This window comes from Salmo salar, chromosome ssa13 (genome assembly GCF_905237065.1).
Source record: "Salmo salar chromosome ssa13, Ssal_v3.1, whole genome shotgun sequence".
Lineage (NCBI taxonomy): Eukaryota > Metazoa > Chordata > Actinopteri > Salmoniformes > Salmonidae > Salmo > Salmo salar.
Genome location: NC_059454.1, coordinates 83,530,759 through 83,548,610, shown reverse-complemented (window position 1 = coordinate 83,548,610; position 17,852 = coordinate 83,530,759). Strand labels below are relative to the sequence as shown.

General features: G+C 42.4%; 1 protein-coding gene across 3 annotated transcripts in view; it reads right to left on the bottom strand.

The window, feature by feature from the left end:
* The window catches only part of LOC106567848 (glutamate receptor 3), a 116,830-nt gene that overhangs the window by 78,324 nt on the left and 20,654 nt on the right, over nucleotides 1–17,852 (bottom strand). The window lies entirely within an intron of this gene.

Genomic DNA, 17,852 nt, shown 5'->3' with positions numbered 1-17,852 from the left:
CACACACAGAAACTAACACACACACACACACACACACACACACACACACACACACACACACACACACACACACACACACACACACACACACACACACACACACACACACACACACACACACACACACACACACACACTCAGCTCAAAGATCTGATACACTACATGGCCAAAAGTACACTACATGGCCAACAGTATGTGGATGCCTGCTCGTCGAACATCTCATTCTAAAATCATGGGCATTAATATAGAGTTGGTCCCCTTTGCTGCAATAACAGCCTCCACTCTTCTGGAAAGGCTTTCCACTAGATGTTGGAACATTGCTTCCATTCAGCCACAAGAGTATTAGTGAGGTTGGGCACTGATGTTGTGCGATTAGGCCTGGCTCGCTGTCGGAGTTCCAATTCATCCCAAAGGTGTTCGATGGGGTTGAGATCAGGGCTCTGTGCAGGCCAGTCAAGTTCTTCAACATCGATGTCGACAAACCATTTCTGTATGGACCTCGCTTTGTTCACGGAGGCATTGTCATGCTGAAAGAGAAAAGGGCCTTCCCCAAACTGTTGCCACAAAGCTGGAAGCACAGAATCGTCTAGAATGTCATTGTATGATGTAGCGTTAAGATTTCCCTTCACTGGAACTAAGGGGCCTAGCCCAAACCATGAAAAAAGCCCCAGACCATTATTCCTCCTCCACCAAACTTTACAGTTGGTCCTGTTCTGTGAGCTTGTGTGGCCTACCATTTTTCGGCTGAGCCAATGTTGCTCCTAGACGTTTCCACTTCACAGCACTTACAGTTGACCGGGGCAGCTCAAGCAGGGCAGAAATTTCACAAACTGACTTGTTGGAAAGGTGGCATCCTATGACGGTGCCACGTTGAAAGTCACTGAGATCTTCAGTAAGGCCATTCTACTGACAATGTTTGTCTATGGAGATTGCATGGATGTGTGCTCGATTTCATACGCCTGTCATCAACGGGTTTGGCTAAAATAGCCGAATTCACTAATTGGAAGAGGTGTCCGCAAACTTTTGTATATAGTGTATATCGAATAATACACACATGCAACTGAGACACAATTCTTTTTAAAGACTACCAATTCCAAGTCTATGGATTTGGATTCAAGACAAATACTTTTTGTCTCCACTGCATACCAAGGGAGCCAGGCTCTGGTGATAAAAGATGGAATTCCCTTCTAAAGCATTGGTTTTCAATTTACATTAAAAAAAAATATACATTTTCCATGCTATCAATGTATACTGTACCCGGGGTGCAACTTTGGTGTTAGAAGTGGGGGGAACATTTTTTACATTTATTATTATAATAAATATTAGGCACATTCCTACTATAAAACTGTGTGGGGGGCAAAAATGCAATTTCAGAATGTGGGAGGATATGTCCCCCATCCCCAGTGAAAGTTGCGCCCCTGTACTGTACCATGGCCTAGCTGCAGGTTACTACACCAAATGATGCTAATCGCTCCTGCAGTCACCGTTATAATCGTTTGAATAGCAAAAAATAAATACAAAATAATATTTTTTTTAAGACGCACATTTTCTCCTCTCCTCCGCTCCTGACTGCATGTGCTTAGCGGTGGAGAGTAATCGATTCCTTGTCTCCTTGCCCTTCAAATCTCCTCCTCGACTGCAACGGAAGATACTGAGTAGTTGCTTTAACTTCCAAGACAATAAACTCACATCTTTCACAACAAAGAAAGAGCAAACTAGTGAGGGAAAGAGAGGGGAGTGGCACATCATACTGTATTTATAATGAGAGATTACATTTTTAGCACTTCTAACAGGAAATTGAAGGGGCAGAGGAGTCTTGTTCTGCTTTGAAGTAACTGTACTGTCACGTTAGTCAAGGCATCTGTTGGCTTTGTTTTGAGAATGATATTGGAGCCTACAGAACCTAGAAATGGCTAATGTGTGGTGGATAAGTATGAGTCTGGACCGACACCAGGCAGACAGAGTCAGAACCGTGCATCGGTAATCAAAAGCTGTATCTTGCCATTTCATGGCTTGCAATGTCTTGCAATTTCAATAAGTAGGGGCTATCAATGTGTAGTAGGCTACCGTAAACTATTCTACACGCAACAGACCGAAGACTGAACACACACTCGCGAAGAGAAAGAACAGGCGACCCAGCGAGGGACAGACAGGCAGACAGACAGTCGGAACAGTGCGCATAGGCAATATAATCTGTATCTCGCAATGTCTTGTCTAGCGATGCCTCATAAACTCACCAAACGTATATTCAAGTATAGATTAGGCTATCAATGTGTATGGCTAAACTATTATCCATTGCCCGTTTGTAAATTCACAGTGCTGTTGTCAGATTGCCCGTTTGTAAATTCAGAGTGCTGTTGTCAGATTGCCCGTTTGTAAATTCAGGGCGTTTCGCTCTCGGAGTGTTCAGAGCGCACACGCACACTGGACGCTCTGGCCGAGGAGTTGAGATGATCCGAGCGTTCTGACCAAACAACGATAGTCAATCCCAAGCTAACTGCCAAACGTTGGCTTGCTTGCTGTCTACTTCCAGACTCAAATGAGAAAACACCTCACTCTGACCAATTTACTCGCCCTAGCAGAGATGGTTAGACTGTTTTCATGTTATCCAGAGCGTTGGCGACTGCAACTGTGCTGCTGGCAACAATTTAATTAAGCTTTTTTGGACGACATTTACTGACCCCGGCTATATTCAACTAAGTGTTGAGCGTTCGTAAATTCATCAGTTATTCTGCGCTCTGGCACCCTCAGACTAGAGTGCTCTGAAATCGGAGTAGATAGCCAGAGCGAATTTATAACGCACCCATAACCTCAAGCGCAAATACTGTTCATCAGCTCAAATCAGCAGGATGGGGGGCATTTTTATTAGAAGGGTCTTCCACCACGGATTGCTATAATAATGATAATGATAACACTTCCTCAATTTAAATATTATGGGGGCACCTATACATTTGGCAGCCAATCACGAGTTATCAGTGTAGCCTAATATCGTCTAGACACGCCTCTAGGTCTAGGGCATTTCTGACACTTGTTACGGGACCTTTTTTGCTGAATAACGTGACCGTTTTTTATAATAGTGTTTTGCTTTTTGTGTATCATTGTGTATAATAAAGTGTATTTTAATGTGTATATGAATGTGTAGTTTAATGTGTTTATTGTATTTTGATGTGGATTGTGGTGCTATACAGGGCCTGTCTGGAAAAGAGACCTTCGTATCAGCATTGACTCCCTGTCAATATAAAGGTTAAATCAAATAAATAAACATGACATTGAAATATCTTCACGCCTAGAATAAAAACCACAGGCACTGTTATACTGTTCTATTTTCACTCACAGCTCTGTTATATACGCTCACAGGTCTGTTCTATACGCTCACAGCTCTGTTATATACGCTCACAGCTCTGTTCTATACGCTCACAGGTCTGTTCTATACGCTCACAGGTCTGTTCTATACGCTCACAGCTCTGTTCTATACGCTCACAGCTCTGTTCTATACGCTCACAGCTCTGTTCTATACACTCACAGCTCTGTTCTATTCGCTCACAGCTCTGTTCTATACGCTCACAGGTCTGTTCTATACGCTCACAGCTCTGTTCTATACGCTCACAGCTCTGTTCTATACGCTCACAGCTCTGTTCTATACGTTCACAGCTCTGTTCTATACGCTCACAGCTCTGTTCTATACACTCACAGCTCTGTTCTATACGCTCACAGCTCTGGTCTATACGCTCACAGGTCTGTTCTATACGCTCATAGCTCTGTTATATACGCTCACAGGTCTGTTCTATACGCTCACAGCTCTGTTCTATACGCTCACAGCTCTGTTATATACGCTCACAGGTCTGTTATATACGCTCACAGCTCTGTTCTATACGCTCACAGGTCTGTTCTATACGCTCACAGCTCTGTTATATACGCTCACAGGTCTGTTCTATACGCTCACAGCTCTGTTCTATACACTCACAGCTCTGTTATATACGCTCACAGCTCTGTTCTATACGCTCACAGGTCTGTTCTATACGCTCACAGCTCTGTTCTATACGCTCACAGCTCTGTTCTATACGCTCACAGCTCTGTTCTATACGCTCACAGCTCTGTTCTATACGCTCACAGGTCTGTGCACCTCCGCTCAAAATAATACCACAGAGGAGCATGATTAATAACACAGACCAATGAAAAATCCCTTCACTACTTTTCTCTTTACTTTCTCTAAGTATTCTCTGACATACTTTCTTCCCCCTCTCTCCTCTCTTCTATTTAGCCTCCTCACTGTCTGAGACTGTCTGTCGTTCCTTACTGAATGACAGACAGTCTCTCTCTCCATCTCTCTGTTGCTCCCTCTCTCGACAACTCATTATACGTAATGGGTGGTTGCCGCGGTCCCAGTGGCCCCAGCGTTCAGTCATGTTTTCCAGAAACCTGGTGATTTGCACTTCAGAAGGTCTCCCCTACAGGCAGCTGGTGGATCTACTGTGAGTCTTACATACCACTCAGTGAGGTGAGGATGGAGCTGTATCAATGCTATGCACTGCAAAGCCCAGGCAACCTGCCTGCAAAGTGAATTCTTTAAGTGCTAGCTGCTATCACTGAAGGCAGGGGAGGAGAGGCTAACAGAACAGAACCAACAGGCTTTCTCTTCAAGTTGCTGCTGCTGTCCTTCCCAGCTACGGTAACACCAGATGCATCAGTAAGGCAGCCAGAAAATCAATCCCCCATTTATGTGACTGAATAGAGCAGTAAGAGGGAGATACGGGCTAATTAAGGCATACCAAGGCTCTATGACATTGCTGAGGCCACCCTCCTGGGTCTGAGGGCCAACAGACAGTGGATGTGGGCTTACTATGGACAACTGCATCACCCTCTGGAACAATGGCTGATTAGACATGTTGTTGCCTGATGGTGAGGTTATTCTGAAGTTGCCTAAGACCAACAACTTCAGTGTTGGCACTGGGCTGGCTGCATTCTACTGTCGGTGTTGGGAGCCAGCAAGGGGGAGAGTGTTGACTGCTGGAGGTACCTCACCCTCCTTCAGAGAGGCATCCTGGGTGAGAGGCAGGCCAGGGGCCTAGGGTTCGGCTCTAATCACCATGGGAATACCTGTCCAAGGGCCACATGTTCAGGGACAAGATAGAGTAGAGCACAGTACACAACAGCTGCTGAACACACATGCGGACGCGCACACACACACACACACACACACACACACACACACACACACACACACACACACACACACACACACACACACACACACACACACACACACACACACACACACACACACACACACACACACAGATGCATGGACACGTTGACACACACATACACCACACACACTATTTGAAGTTAGGCAAAGCAATATAAAATAACAGAAAAACAACTCCCAACAGCTCAAAACATGCCCCAAAAATACAAATAGATGAAAGACATAATACTCTTATGGTATACTTATTGAGAAAGATAAACAACTTGTATATTTTCAAAGGCAGCCTTAATAACTGCTGCATGTGAAATTATTTTGGAGGTGGAACATATTTATGCTACTGTAATGTGGGAATCACTGTTAGGCAGACAACAGAACCAATGGTACATTATGTTGCTGTTATGCTTCAAAGGGATTTCACTGCTCTCAAGACAAGCTTAAAGCATGCCAGTACCCCTGTGTTACACAATAAATACATACTTCTTCCTCTTATCCCAAAAGAGGCCACTTTTAAATAATGATTGTGTTTTAGAAAAAAAATGATATTTTAGAAGAAGAAAAATTCTCTTCAACCTTTATTTTTACTGGTTGTCCAATGAAGAGAAATGTATTCGATGAGATTGAGTCCATTTCCACTGTCTTTATATAATTGATTTGTGTTTTATATAGTACAATCATTTCTGGTGTAAATTTGGAAAAAGACTGCAATGAAATTACAACAATTCGTTGAATCCATAGCAAATTTTCAAGGAAAGTCCCTCACAAATCAAACTAAAAACAGGTTCAATGGCACCCTTTGGCACCTGATAAAGAAGAGAGATGCTGCTCTGAAGAAATCACAAAAATCTGGCTTAGAGGTTGACCGACCAGTTTACAAGGGACTGAGAAATTAAAGGACTAAGAGTTTTAGGAAAGCCAAAGCTGATTTCTTTCTTAAAACCATCAAGGAGGCCAAAGGCAACGGCAAACTCACATAGAAAAACCTTGATAAACTGACTGAAGAAGGCCATGTCAAGACTGGTGACCTACACCTGAAGGTCGATGGGAGTCTCCAAGACAAAAACTCTGTCATCGCTACCACTTTCAATAAATACTTAATTGATTCAGTTTTAAATTGGGCCAACAATTTACCATCAGAGACCAGACTATCAACCCTTGCAACGAATGTCACCAGGGACGAGAAAAAAGAACAAACCTGGACACTGCTCTTGCTAGTATCACTGCTCTTGCTAGTATCACTGCTCTTGTTAGTATCACTGCTCTTGCTAGTATCCCTGCTCTTTCTAGTATCACTGCTCTTGCTAGTATCACTGCTCTTGCTAGTATCCCTGCTCTTGCTAGTATCACTGCTCTTGCTAGTATCCCTGCTCTTGCTAGTATCACTGCTCTTGCTAGTATCACTGCTCTTGCTAGTATCACTGCTCTTGCTAGTATCACTGCTCTTGCTATGATCCCTGCTCTTTATTATGCTTTACGTATCTTGCAAGAGCAGTGTGCGGGTTTCTTTTTTTTCTCATCTTATTTAAAAAAGATAGCTCAGATGTACGAGTGCCTTTTTGAATTTTGAACCTGGTGACGACAATTGAAGGGAAGGTGCATAATCTCATATCTTCTGTGTCAAACTCTAAAGCCAAGGATTAAGAGTTTATTAAGTACTGTTCACTACCCCGTTCACGAAAATGGATCGCTCATACAGAAAGTCACGGGGCATGCTATATCTAGCAGGCAGACAGGCAATCAGTTATTGTTCAATTGAACATTACAATTTGCAAAACGAGTGACCTAAGTGACTTTGAGTGTGGTATGATCGTCGGTGCCAGATGAGCCGGACCCAGTATCTCAGAAACGGCCGGCATCCTGGGCTTTTCACGCACAACAGTATATAGGATTTACAGAGAATGCTGCGACAAACAAAAAACATCCAGTCAGCGACAGTCCTGTGGGCGAAAAAAGCTTGTTGATGAGAGAGGTCAAAGGAGAATGGCAAGAATGGTGCAAGCTAACAAGCAGGTCACAAACACGCAAATAACGGAGCAGTACAACAGTGGTAATTGAACAGCTAACAGCCCACCTGAAAATGGGTAGCTTTCCCCTTCACCCCATGCAGTTTAGGTTTAGGGTCAACCACTCTCCAGAAACAGCATGTTGGTATCTCCTAGAGATGATCAAGGCCAAGCTGTATAAAAGCGGGTGTTGTAGATTCTGTTCTCCTCGACCTCAGAAAAGCCTTTTACACTGTTAACCACAATGTCCTCTTCTCCAAGCTATTTAACTTCAACATCAACAAGTGCTTTAAAATGGATTGAGTCTTATCTGGCAGAACAGATGAAATGTGTTCAAATAAATGGTGAACTATCATCACCAAGGGATTGCACTATGGGAGTTCCACAGGGATCAATTCTGGGCCCTTTGTTTTTCAGTCTCTATATTAATGACCTTCCATCTGTGTGCCAAGGTGTGGATATACAAATGTACACGGATGATACAGTTTTTTATACCCATGGCAAAAATGCTGATGAAGTGGCAAGCAAACTAACAGCATCATTGGTGAAAGTGGCTGAATGGCTCAAACATTCCTGTCTCACCCTCAATGTGGAAAAAAACAGGAGGAGTATGCTAACCCGGACATACTCCTCCACGGACAATAAAATGAACAGTTTAAATATCTGGCCATTATCCTAGACCCTACTTTGAACTTTCAAAAACACATTAAAAAGATGTCCATCAAAATCATATATAGTCTTTAAAATGTCCAATACATCAGGAACTCATGCTCTACAGAGGCAGCCAAAATGTATTTACATGCAATGATCTTTTCCCACCTGTCCTATTTTATCACCAGCCAGTCACAAGCCAATGAAACATAAATGATACCCGTTCAATCTCTATATAAAGAAACACTGAAGATCCTGGACAGGAAATCACATTATTACCACCACTGTAAAATTCTCCACATGTACAATCTGTTAAATTTTGACAACTTAATTTTTTTCTCACATGTCTTTCTAGTTTATAAGATTATCAAAAATCCTGCACCCCCACATCTGAAAGATTTTGTAATATTAAGCTCTGAACAAAACAGCAGTCACGCGGAACTCCACAAGAGAAGACCAGTGTTTCCCCTATATGCATTTAGCAGCGGCTTGTATTTTTTTTCGGGATGGTAAAACGTTTTCAGTGTAAACTTGAACCACTAAAACCAGATATAAAGTATGTAGAAAAGATAATGGAGCAATATCTTTTTTTTATAAGATAATTTTTAAGAACTAACAATCACCAAAATAAAAACTAGACAGTCAGGGAGAATCTAAAATTCCCAAAATGTCATGGCATGATTTTGATTAGCATGATTTTGATTATAATGATTTTGATTTTGTTATAATGTTTGAGTCACTCAGATAGCATAATAACAAGGCATAAGCCATGGCAAAATGTGTATAATTGAAGGAAATCTGTTTTAACCTGAACATGTTCACTCAGTCCCATGTCAAAATGTGGAGAATTAGAGGTAATTAGCTTTGAAATTGCAATTTTTCCTGCTCCATGGAGGTCAAAGCATGGATCAAGGCGCATCAACCCTGAACACATTGACTAATTCTTAATGCACTCAAGTATCAATGTGTTTTATGTACTGTTTTATGTACAATGTGTTTTATGTACCTGTACTTATTGTATTATTTGTTATATTTGATGTAAGAGTGATATGAATGTATATTTAGCTATGTTTAAAATATTTGCCATTTAGCAGTCGCTGTTAGCCAAAGCGACTTACAGTCATGCGTGCATACACTTTAAGTATTGGTCATCCCGGGAATCGAACCTTCTATCCTGTAGTTGCAAGCACCATGTTCTAACAACTGAGCCATAGAGGATCACATATTTAGTTATGTTTATTTAGGGACTGTGTATGAAAAATAGCTGTGTTTAGCTAACTCTGGTGCAAACATCATATTTCACTGTCTGAAATGTATGTTTTTACTTGCATATGGTCCCTTTAAATAAACAACTACTACTACATATATTAAACCAAATGAAATTGTGCATTAATCCGATCTATCTGTAATGCCATAATAAGCAGTGAGATGATGTATCGTGAGTGTTTTTTGTGGTTGTAACCAGCTGTAACTCCATATGGCCCTGACTTGGACATCCTAATCCAGTTCAACTAACAGATGTGTGAAGTGGAAGCAGTGTGTGGGGTCTCACGTCTCAGCCTTATGAGGATTTTATGTTTGAAGATGTCAGGTACTCTGAAATCCGCTCCCCATGACAATTATGTCTCTTTCCAGGGAGAGGGAATGAACTGGTTCTACTGAATAATGAACTAGTTTCTCATGGCTGCCTCTTCTCTTGGTTTTTTGTGTCAACATGTTTAACTGTTTCGTAACACTCATGTCTTGAACGTTTCCGTGCTGTCATGTGCTCCCTAAAAGTAGCGCGATAGAAAAATGTAAAAGGAACAGTTCAATTCCCCAGGTCCAGGCGCTGATATGGTTATTCATCAGATACAGTCGAAAAGCAGAGAGACATTTTATGACGCATTTGCTGTGCGTTGTACTTAATCCACCCGGAGGGTAGTTGTCATCGCTAGTCCAATCTTATCATAAAGTCACAAAAGACCAAAGTTATTATCAGGCTGTAAAAAGTCCCTGAATGCAAACAAAACATGACATACTACACAAATACACAGAGGGTGCTTCCGCTTTTGTAATACCCATGTTAGAGATGTGGAATAGTACTGTAACAAAACTGTATGTTACAAAAACTGGTTTTCTGTTTATATGATTGAAAATAGGCATTATGCAGGCCTCAGGCACCAATGTGAGATGTTGGTTGGGATACATCTCTCAGCAGAATATTTAAATAACATGAAGTTGCACCAATGGTCTGCCTGTGTTTCCACTCGTATCCTCAAACCACATCTGAGGTGGATTATGCCTAATCTCAGACCTACTGGTGTATTTATGCAGCCCACAAGTAAAACGATCAGCCTGAGCGAGCAACAAACAGCACTGCCGGCTACTGTGGTTCTGTATGACAGAATTATGCTTTAATATTCCAGCATGGAGGAACAGCAACACAGCTAACCCCCCACCCACACACGCTTTGCATATTGCAGGAACAACAGGACCAGACTGTTTATGAAGAGCAGGGGAAGGAGAGGAGAACATGCTTGATACATGTTCTTTAAAGTCATTGCTTTTTGAAACGCTGCTAGATCTGCACCAAAGCCCTTGACTGTAGAGTTGGAAGAAATCACAAGAGAGACTCACAAGATAAATGTTGCACTCTGATGATTTACAATGTGTTGTACATTGCCTCCTGTGAGGAAAGGGTTAAGGGATTCAATAATTGTGCATGTGAAGCAGCACTGTAGTAACACCACCACTGACACTCGTTCAGACGCGTGAAATATTGCGATTGCAATGGGAGGAATTCATGACTCCAGAGGGCTGTGCATCAGCACCATGAAACCCAGTATGAAAAGTCAACTTGGAATGTTGCCTGCTACTCACAGGATCAAATACTTTCTTTAATCTCCTTAAAATCCACCAACACACTCCTCTACAATAGACATTATGAAACGCATATCATGCTACTGTACTGTATGTCAAATATGAGATGACACAAGTGTCAGTTTGGACAACTAATTTCAAAAGGATGCGTATCCTAAAAATGTACTAAAATATTGAATAAACTAACAAACTTCCATGGGGGTTATGAATGAACATGAGCTGATTCTAGTAAGACAACATTTTCATCAAGCATATGATCACATTTTTATCCTTTGTGGTTTCAAAATTCATCATCATTTAATTTGTATTTGAGGCCATAACGTGATGCTCTTCATGTATCAAGTAATTGCATCTGCAAACCCAGTACAAATGCCAAGTGGAATTAAGAACGAGGTACATGTGAGTCCTTGAAAGCTATAAAAACAGCACCGCTAAATTATTCACTGGCCCAATGGTATGTTTCGCTTATTTTTCATTAGGCTACTCAATGTGAAGCACATAGCTTGTTGTCCTAAAATAATCTCAGATAATAGTGAATCACAGCACAGCGCAACCTTCAGAGCTTTATTGTGTGCTGCTGTAGCTAGCTTTCTGTGGGCCTGTGATAAAGTGTGTTGTGTAAGAGTGAAAAATCTTTCAGCGGCGAAGGGGGCCATTGTGACCTGTCAGTAGAGATCCCTTTCGCTTGGTTGCCACGCTGACATTCATGCACATTCTGAAGAACAGGATGAAAGGGGCACTGCACAACCCAATGACTCGCCCTCAGGATCACCCAACGCTGATGCCATTTTACAACCTCACCATTTCCACCATGTGTACTGTGGGCAGAACATACTGCTGCATGTGTTAGAACTGTGTGTACAGGACTGCGGATGGGTTAAGCACAAATGAAATAGAACACTACTGTGTCTTGTATCTGGATGGGGCTATGTCTTTCATTTTGAGATGGGCAAGGTTACAGTCTTTCATAAGTATATGTTATGGTCTCTGTTTATCAATCACCGTGATTCAATGTATTGATGTCAAAATCCATCATCAGCCACTTCACTTTCTATATGGGCTTAATCCACCACATGCTGAGGAGAATATGTTTGTCTAGTCAGGTGTGAGATGTGTCCTCCTACTGTGTTCCAAACTGGGGATGTTAAAACCTGTCACGATATCAGCCACTAACTTTGTAGTGATCCAAATGCATAATCCCCCGGTGCAGACATCCTATGCAACTTTTATCTGTCTTAAAGACTGACAAAGGAATTGATTGAGGACACTCAGATGAATTCCTATATACTGTACCTGTGAACAACATCATTGTAATTATGCAAATTGTCACGTCTACTCCCGCTCCCCCTCTCTGGCTCTCATTGTCGCCAGTTTACTTATTATTACGCACACCTGTTACCATCGTTACGCGCACCTGCACCTCATGAGACTCACCTGGACTCCATCACTTCTATGATTACCTCTCCTATATCTGTCACTCCCTTCGGTTCTGTCCCCAGGCAGTATTAGTTATGTTTCTCATGTCCAGACACTACTCTTGATTTGTATTGTTCTATTTATTATTAAATTCTCCCCCTGTACTTGCTTCCTGACTCCCAGCGTCTGCATTACCCAAATCCCTGTCATTAATGGTGCTTGATCTACCTCTGGTATGGGTGTGGTTGGGTGTATGTATTGGTAGCCAGCATCAATATTTCCTTTCTCCAACAACCCCTAGGCGTAGATGACGGAGTACTGCAACTTATGGTTACTGATAAACACAGAGTCTAATATCAAGGAGAGGTCAATGGACTCACTAATGAACAGGAAATGTTGTTTTAGCAAAACAAAGGGGAGAAAATATTACATAACACAATATTTATGCTGCAGTCTCTAAGTGAAGGTCACATCAAAAGCATACAGTATCAAATCAAATACATTTTTATTTATCACTTGAGCCGAATACGACAGGTGTAGACTTTATGGTGAAATGCTTACTTAACAGCCCTTTCCCAACAATACAGAGTTAAAAAGTAAAAAATATTAGCAAATAAGAAAAAAAATGAAATAGTAAAACAATAAAATAACAATAAGGAGACTATATACAACGAGTACCAGTACCGAGTTAATGTGCCGGGGTACGAGGTAGAGGTCATTTGTACATGTAGATAGGGATAAAAGTGACTAGGTAATCAGGATAGATAATAAACAGAGTAGCAGCAGCGTATGTGGAGAGTGAAAGTGTTTCTATGTGTGAGTGTGTGGCGTCAATATGCGTGTGTGTGTGTGTGTGTGTGTGTGTGTGTGTGTGTGTGTGTGTGTGTGTGTGTGTGTGTGTGTTTATGTACTGTATTTGTGTCTTGGAGTGTCAGTGTAGTATGTGTCAGTGTAGTATGTGTGAGTGTGTGGGTAGAGTCCAGTGAGTGTGCATAGAGCCAGTGCAAGAATGTCAGTGCAAAAAATACATAAAAAAGAGGGTCAATGCAAATAGTCTGGGTAACCATTTGATTAACTGTTCGGGTAGAAGCTGTTAAAGAGCTCTTTGGTCCCAGACATGGCTCTCCGGTACCACTTGCCGTGCAGTAGCAGAGAGAACAGTCTATGACATGAGTGGCTGGATTCTTTGACAATTTGTAGGGCCTTCCTTTGACTCCGCCTGATACAGAGGTCCTGGATGGCAGGGAGCTCGGCCCCAGTGATGTACTGGGCTGTATGCACTACCCTCTGTAGCGTCGCATGCCAAGCAGTTGCCATACCAAGCGGTAATACAGCCAGTCAAGATGCTCTCAATGGTGCAGCTGAATAACTTTTTGAGGATCAGAGGGCCCATGACAAATCTTTTCACCCTTGTGAGGGGAAAGAAGTGTTGTCGTGCCCTCTTCACAACTGTGTCGGTGTGTTTGGACCATGATAGGTCGTTAGTGATGTGGACACAGAGGGAACTTGGAGCTCTCAACCCATTCCACTACACCCCCGTCCGTGTGAATGGGGGTGTGCTCGGCCCTCCGTATTCTGTAATCCACGATCAGCTCCTTTGTCTTGATGATGTTGAGGGAGAGGTTGTTGTCCTGGCACCACACTGCCAAGTCTCTGACCTCCTCCCTGTAGTCTGTCTCATCGCAGTCGGTGATCAGGCTTACCACAGTCATGTAGTCTGCAAACTTAATGATGGCGTTGGAGTCGTGTGCAGCCACACAGTCGTGGTGAACAAGGAGTACAGGAGGGGACCAAGCACGAACACCTGAGGGGCCTCCGTGTTGAGCGTCAGCGTGGCGGATGTGTTGTTGCCTACCCGCAGAGAGAGGTGTTTAATCCCAGGGTCCTTAGCTTAGTGATGAGCTTGGAGGGCACTATGGTGTTGAACGCTGAGCTGTAGTTAATGAACAGAATTCTCACGTAGTTGTTCCTTTTGTCCATGTGGGAAAGGGCAGCGTAGAATACAATAGAGATTGTGTCATCTGTGGATCTGTTGGGACGGTAGGTGAATTGGAGTGGTTCCAGGGTGTCTGGGATGATGGTGTTGATGAGCTTGGAGGGCATGACCAGCCTTTCAAAGCATTTCATGGCTACAGATGTGAGTGCTACGGGGCGATAGTCATTTAGACAGGTTACCCTGGTGTTCTTGGGCACATGGACTATGGTGGTCTGCTTGAAACATAGGTTGGTATTAAAGACTGGGTCAGGGAGAGGTTGAAAATGGCATTGAAGACACTTGCCAGCTGGTCAGCACACACTCTGAGTATGCGTCCTGGTAATCCGTCTGGCCCTGCGGCCATGTGAACGTTAACCTGTTTAAAGGTCTTACTCACATCGGCTATGGAGAGCGTGATTACAGTCATCCGGAACAGCTGGTGCTCTCATGCATGGTTCAATGTTGCTTGCCTCGAAACGAGCATAGAAGCTATTTAGCTTGTCTGGTAGGCTTTCGTCACTGGACAGCTCGGGATGGGTTTCCCTTTGTAGTCCGTGATAGTTTTCACATCCGACGAGTGTCAGAGCCAGTGTTGAAGGATTCGATCTTGGTCCTGTATTGAAGCTTTGCCTGTTTGATGGTTCGTCTGAGGGTGTAGCGGGATTTCTTATTAAAGTCTGGATTAGTGTCCCTCTCCTTGAAAGCGGCAGCTCTAGCCTTTAGCTCAGTGCGGATGTTGCCTGTAATCCATGGCTTCTGGTTGGGATATGTATGCACGGTCACTGTGGGGATGATGTCGTTGATGCACTTATTAATGAAGCCAGTGACTGATGTGGTAAATTCCTCAATGTCATCGGATGAATGCCGGGAACATATTCCAGTCTGTGCCAGCGAAACAGTCCTGTAGTTTAGCATCCACTTCATCGTACCACTTCCGTATTGAGCGCATCACTGGTACTTCCTGTTTGAGTTTTTCTTGAAAGCATGAATCAGGAGGATAGAATTATGGTCAGATTTGCCAAATGGAGGGCAAGCGACAGCATTTTATGCATCTCTGTGTGTGGAGTAAAGGTGATTTAGAGTTTTTCTGCCTCTAGTTGCACAGCTGGCGTGCTGGTATAAATTAGGTAAAACGGATTTCAGTTTTCCTGCATTAAAATCACCAGCCACTAGGAGTGCCGTATCTGGGTGAGCATTTTCTTGTTTGCTTATGGCCCTTGTAACGGTCGTCGTATGTAATGGACCAAGGCGCAGCGGGTTGAGTGCTCATTTTAACGTTTTATTTTAATAACTTGAACACTTAACAAAAATAACAAAACGGACGACAGCTAAACAGTTTTGCAGGCTAACCCTAGCAGTGCAAAAACAACTTCCCACAAAGGACAGGTGAAAACAGGGCTACCTAAGTATGACTCCCAATCAGCAACAACGATGTATAGCTGTTCCTGATTGAGAGCCATACCTTGGCCAACACAAAGAAATACACAACATAGACAGAGCATAGAAATACAAAACATAGAACATAACCAAAAACCCCGGAATACTCTAAACAAACACCCCTCTATATAAACACATATCCCAATAAACCCCGAACCACATAAAACAAACACCCCCTGCCACGTCCTGACCAAACTACAATAACAAATAACCCCTTATAATGGTCAGGACGTGACACCCTATACAGCTCTTTGAGTGCAGTCTTAGTGCCCACATCCTTTTTTTGGTGTTAAATAGACAGCTACAAAACATATAGATGAAAACTCTCTTGGTAAATAGTATGGTCTATAGCTTATCATAAGGAAACTCAGGCAAGCAGAACCTCAAGACTTCCTTAATATCAGAGATTGCGCACCAGCTTTTGTTGTCATGCCCTGACCATAGAGAGCCCTTGGTTCTCTATGGTGTAGTAGGTCAGGGCGTGACTAGGGGGTGATCTAGTATGTCTATTTCTATGTTGGTGCTAATATGGTTCCCAATTAGAGGCAGCTGTTTATCGTTGCCTCTGATTGGGGATCATATTTAGGTAGTTATTTCCCCACCTGTGTTTTGTGGGATATTGATTGATTGTTAGTGTGTTTGGGCACTACGTCCTCACGGTCTTTGTAAGTTTTGTTATTTTGTTTTGTTAGTTTCACTTAAATAAATATGTGGAACTATACTCACGCTGCGCCTTGGTCCAATCATTTTCAAGAACGTGACAGTTGTTAACAAAGTGACACACACCCCCTCCCCTGAGCTTCCCCGACGCTGCCGTTCTGTCCTGCCGATGTATAGAAAAACCAGCTAGATATATATTTTCCATGTCCTTGTTCAGCCACGACTCAGATCACATTGATGGGATTGTCTCGAACGGAGCTCATTCAGTTTATTCTCCAGTGATTGCACGTTCGCCAATAGAACAGAAGGTAGAGGAGGTTTATCCACTCTCCGACGTGCTTCTACACCTGCATTGCTTGCTGTTTGGGGTTTTAGGCTGGGTTTCTGTACAGCACTTTGTGACATCAGCTGATGTAAAGAAGGGCTTTATAAATAAATTTGATTGATAGTCTCGTCGACCTCTATAGTACCGTCTCCTCCTTCTCTGAGTGTCCAGTATATGGGCCTGGTCCGGGATAATCAATATGTCCTTCACCTCCAACTCATTGAAGTAGTCCTCATCCCTATCGAGGTTAGTGATAGCTGTTTTGATGTACAGAAGCTTTTTGGTCATAGGAAACAAAGGCGGAAACATTATGTACAAAAACAGTTAAGATCTGCATAAGAAATACACAAAATAGCACAATTGGTCAGGAGCCCGTAAAACAGCTGCTATTCCCTCCAGCACCATGTTTTTACCATGTGTCCATGGTAAAGTTTGAACAAACTGTGGACACCAATTTGGATTGGCTTGCAAGGCATTCATGGAAGGACTGAAAATCATTCAAATATGCTCACCGTTGTCAAATAAACACCTTCGGGTATACATATAGTATGTGTTGACTGGTGTTTGCTCACACACAATTGTGCTATAGAGAAATCCGTGTTCCACATGAGGATTTTCAGTCAGAACAGATTCTTTAGTATTTTTTAAGCTCCTGTATTTTTTAAAGCTATCAAATGATAACCCCATGACAAAATTTGGGATGAATGCTTGCCAACCTGAGGCAAGGCATCCAAACTAACAAAGATCTGGCATTAGTGGCTGGAAATTCAGACATTTTTGTCAGTACATCATAACAAAAAGGACACATTTTGGGAAAGATTCTCAGTCTGTCCGAGTGATCCCCAAATTCAACTTTCAAATGAAACAGAGGTAAAAAAAAGAGGCATACTGTCACATTACTCTCCACTAGATACCCCTGTGCCTCAAGGGAATTGTCGTTTATCCATCTTCATTCTATCTGGGTCAAGGACTGTCACTGTGAACTGGTCCAGACCATTGAAAATCATCTCTATTTTTACATCTCAAAACTCAATCATTCCACAAGGACAACTTCTTGACCATTACTAATTCAAGCATGCTCTATTTATTTGTTTGCTAAAAATATCATTACAGTGTTTCTCACTGAGCGGATTGAAAATCAATGAGCATGGTATACTGTGGAAGGAAGGTTCTATCTATATAAATAATTACATCTTACAGTAGGTTCCACCACTCTGACCTGGTTCTGATTAAATGAATTAATTATATATTCTAACATTATTATCTGCGGTCTGTAAATACACTTCCTACTCTGCCACTAAATCAGATCCTAAATGAGTC